This window comes from Triticum dicoccoides, chromosome 2B (assembly GCF_002162155.2).
Source record: "Triticum dicoccoides isolate Atlit2015 ecotype Zavitan chromosome 2B, WEW_v2.0, whole genome shotgun sequence".
Taxonomy (NCBI): Eukaryota; Viridiplantae; Streptophyta; class Magnoliopsida; order Poales; family Poaceae; genus Triticum; species Triticum dicoccoides.
The window spans coordinates 818,841,640-818,846,504 of NC_041383.1; the positions used below are offsets into that span (position 1 = coordinate 818,841,640).

General features: G+C 51.4%; 1 pseudogene; it reads left to right on the forward strand.

The window, feature by feature from the left end:
* The first annotated feature begins 2,339 nt into the window (after nucleotides 1-2,339).
* On the forward strand, nucleotides 2,340-4,189 carry LOC119369005 (annotated as a pseudogene).
* The last annotated feature ends 676 nt before the right edge of the window (nucleotides 4,190-4,865 follow it).

Here is a 4,865-nt window from a genome sequence, read left to right on the forward strand (position 1 = left end):
TTGAGCTCCTCTCGTGGTCCTCTGCTGCTACCTCGTTTCCCAGCCGCTTAGTTGCATCTTCTTCTTCATCTTCTCTTTGGTTTGGTGAGTCCCCACCCTATGATTAATATGGTTCTATTTGTATATACTCCTATGTACTTTGCATCTCAATTATTTTGTTTGGTCGATCGAGGGCAACCAGCGAGTTCTGTACACGCTAGCTAGTCATGAGTCATTGCCGACCGATGAGCCCGGCTACTCTTAGTGCAGTGTGGTACCACCAGCTAGCTAGTACGTACTTCCATGTATAGCTAGATTGCTCTAGGATATGCTACTAGACGGGAAGAGGAGGGGACAATATGCACTTGCATGCTAAAGTGACCACCATATTCCTGCGGGAGAAGTATATTTTTCGTCTCTTAACTTTCTTAAAAGTATAGAAATGGTCCCTCAACTTCAACACCAGCAAATCTTAGTCCTTCAACTTCTCAAACCGGATAATTTTAGTCCCTCGTACCGCTTTGGGTGGTTTCAATCTGATGTGGACACGGTTTTGAGCAGCATCTTGGCATGTAGATGTTGGGTCCAACTTGTCAGCTAGGGAGAAAGAAATGATAAATGGGAAATAAATCACGCGGGGAGAGGGTTCGAGAACCTGAGGCCTCCTGCTCAGATTTTTCTCGTACGCGCACGAGCTAACCAATCAAACCAAATGCATTTGGTGTCCAAACTGGAGCTGCATATTTTTATATTTTGACTGACCAGACGACGAGGATGACCTGCGAACGGCGCTGGAAGCTCTACCCGAGGCCGGACTGCAGCCACCTCGGCACCTCACCATGTGACTACACGGGTACCTCCGCGCACTGCATCGTCCATGGCGTGCTCGTGGTGAAGCCGGCCATGACGCGCTGCTGCATCGCGTGCGCTGCTGCACCACCAAGGAGGCAAGGACACGAGGCGCTCGTATGGACTCTGGAGGAAGAAAAGCAAGACGTACTGGACGGGAGCGTGGAACAGTGGTGCGGTTCAGCGGCATGCCGGAGATGACGACCTAGGAGGGCATGTTCGAGTTCTAGTTCACCAACACAGCCGACGAGCTCTCCGACATGTACCACGCTGTCCTGGACGATTCCTGCTTGATGCAACACATAGTTTGGGACAGCACGATGCTTGGGTGGAGCATCTTCATGTCGGGGTGAGGGATTAGTGTGACATGTACGGCGCGTTCGGCGTCAACGACGTGGTGGATTCCGTGGTGTGCGGCTGCATCAGGGAGGTCTTGCCGAGGTCACAGGCAGAGCGGCGTATGCGGAACGCATCTGGTACGTGTGCTCGTAGTACGCCGCTGCTTTGCTACGGCGGCGCCGGCGACGGCTTGTGCGCTGTGCACGGTGTGAAACTGATGGGCACACATCCAGGAGCACGTGCATGCGTAGAGGCACACGCCCTCGCCCCTGTAGGCGGCCTCAACCTGAACGCTGAGGCGGAGCCCGAGGTCGCCCTGACACGGCCCGCGCGCACAGAGCATGTGCAAGCATAGAGGCGCAGGGACATGGCGGTCAAACCCAGGTTACATGTCAAGATTGGTCAAAACCACCATCCAAAGTGGTATAGGGACTAAAGTTATCCGGTATAAAAAGTTAAGTGACTAAGAGTTACTGATTTTGGAGTTCAGGGACCATTTCTACACTTCGGCGAAAGTTGAGGGACGAAAAATATACTTATCCCTATTCCTGTTGGTACTCCTCATACACTCATACTGGTACGTACTCCGTGTTGAGTTTGAATTGAGGTTGAAATTCGTATGTGCAACCATGGTCCTGCTCGATGAATCGATGTACCTCCGAAACCATATTCCTCTGCTGGTACTCATAGTACATCGATACAGTTGAGCTCAGCCTGAAATTCATCTATGCGAGGCCTGTACGTACACAGGGACGAAGCTAGAAAAAAAGTTTGATGGGGTCATGTCTATGACAATGGGGTCATCTTCCATAAATGAGTAGCAATTAGTACTAAACTAAGGAAGAATTACCTAATTTATTGGGGTCAATTGACCCCAATGCTTACCAAGCAGCTCCGTCCCTGTACGTACATACCCGTAGTTCAGTCGTCTAGTCTATTCCACCACAAAATTGACCAGAGACCAAAATTTGTGTCTCTAACCGTAGTGTAGGTACGCGTCCCGTACCAGTAGGCCGGCGCAAGAAAATGATGGAAACTACAGGGAGAGAGGTGGTAGTGGATGTGTGGAGGGGAGAGTAATCCTGAAGTGCACTCAAAGAAACATGCTGGCTTTGCATTCATGTCCTTTTCATTCCTCTTTTCTCTTCTATCTTCTTCCATTCCCACTTTATACAAGCTAGCTAGACTGCTAGACTAGACACATTCCACCTCATCAAGTGCTTGCAATCAGACTAGATTACAAGTGTACTTTGTCCTCAGAAAATGGATCCAAGGCATGATTGCAGTGCACTTATAGTAGATAGAGAGACTGATTTGGTGTGGGCTATATAGGCAGCTAGAGCTAGATTACAATATAAATAGCAGTTCATACGAGCGTTCGCATCCATGTGCTCTGCTCTGCTTGCTGTCAAGCAGCAGCCATGATGCTTTTCTATATCTCTAGCTATTTATAAAGATCTTCTTCACCTTCTTTGGTCCACACGCATACAACATAGATGCACGATCCGTCGATCGGTGGACCAGCTTCCACCATTTTTGCCCATCTCTGAAGAACAGCTGTGGCCTCCAGCCCTCCACACATGCATCTACTAGTAGTAAGTTGAAAAGGTTGTGCGCTTGATTTCAGTTCAGAAGACATCAAGCTAGCTTGCTACGAGGCAGGAAGGTAGATGCTAGCAATGGACCAGCACAACCATCAGGAGGAGTCGTGTGTTCCGCCGGGGTTCAGGTTCCATCCCACAGAGGAGGAGCTGGTGGGGTACTATCTCGCCAGGGTGGCCGCCCAGAAGATCGACCTCGACATCATCCAGGAGGTCGATCTCTACAGGATCGAGCCATGGGACCTCCAAGGTACTACTCATCTGAACATTGTCAGTTCCTTTTGTAATTTTTAGCCCCTCCGTTCCAAAATGCTTGTGGTGGTTTTAGTACATAGTGTTATAGTGAGGTGGTGATTCAAGTTGAATATTAAAAAAAATGGATGGTGCAGAGAAGTGTGGCGGCGGCAGGGGAGGACGGGGAGCGCAACAGGTGGCGGAGGACGCGCAGTCGTCGTCGGAGTGCTACTTCTTCAGCTTCAAGGACCGCAAGTACCCCAGCGGCACGCGCACCAACCGTGCCAAGGCGGCCGGGTTCTGGAAGGCCACCGGCAGGGACAAGCCGGTGATGTCGTCGAGGTGCCTAGGGGTCATCGGCACGAGGAAGACGCTGGTGTTCTACCCGGGCCGTGCGCCTAACGGTAGGAAGACCGACTGGATCATCCACGAGTACCGCCACCCACACAGGTTTTTCTTCAGTACATCTTCTTCCTCCTCCTGCTACACCTCTTCTTCTTCTTGAGAATTTCGCGTTGATGATGATCATGGTGACGATGATGCAGGAGGAAGGTTGGGTGGTGTGCCGGGCGTTCCAGAAGCCGGCGCCGAACCAGAGGCCGTCCTACATCTTCCCAGCATACGCTGCCGCTCCGGGTCTCGGGGGCTATTACGACGCGCGGCCATGGCTGCACGGCCAACGCGGTGACCTCCACTACGTGCAGAGCGCCGCGGGCGCTGCCGGAGCCGGCGGCCTCAGCTTTCCCGGCCAGGGCATTCAGTACTCTGACGACGTGCTCGAGTCCAAGCAGAGTCTCTTCGGCAACATCCCGCAGCTCATCGAGAGCCCGCCGACGACCACCGCCGTTGCCGGTTGCAGGGACGCCGGCTACGACATCGTCCAGCAGGGACAGGCGGCTGCCGGCATCGACTGGGACTTCCTGGACAGCCTGCTGTCCACGTCACAGCTCCACGAGTACTCTGCCACTGCTATGTCACATCTGCACCTAGAACACTGAAGTAGAGTTAGCAGACATACAGTAGCAGCATCGATTTCATTGTATACATGATTTGCTAATAATTACTGTAGTATCATCGAGTACGGATAGTAGATGACGTCCATGCGCTTCTGTTGCATTTGGGAGACTTAGTTGACACTTGTACCTAGCTAGACTACTCTGTTCCACTTACTGAATCTATGTGTTTAACTACAGATTACGCTCCTCCACTTAGAGCATATCCAACAGGCGCACAACGCGCGACGCGCTAAAAAAACGTTTACAGCGCCTGAAACCCGAATTTTTGCGCGTACGGAGTGCTGGCTCTAGCGCCGCTGCAAAAATAGCAATCGCGAGCCGCTCCAGCAGACGCACTATATTTGTTCTCTTCTCTACTACGACACGATACAGATTCGGCTCCGACTATAGGCATAGATAGAAACGATAGATAAAACAACAATAGATAGATAGTACGTAGATGGATTAAAATGAGAAATAAAAAAGATACATAGATAGTGCATAGATAGTGCATAGATAGTTCATAGCCTCCTCCTATGATAGATAAAGCGATAGATAAAAAAAACTACTCCTCATCGTCCTCCTCCAACAAGTCGGACTCCACCTCGGTGATGTCCACCTCCGACGTCACAATGAAGGCGTCAAGGTACCACTCATCTTCGGAGTCCTAGAACAACACCTCTCCTTGCTCGATGTTGAATTCAGCGGCCGCCTTCTGCGTATGTAGGTCCGCGCGATAGGCGGCTCACTCCGCCCTCCCCTCCTCCCTCTCCGCCCTCCTCTGCGTGAAGAACTGCTGCTCGTTGATGACGAACTGCAGGAAGTGTTGGCGGCATAGCACCATGGCCTCGTCTATCTTGGTGAGGCT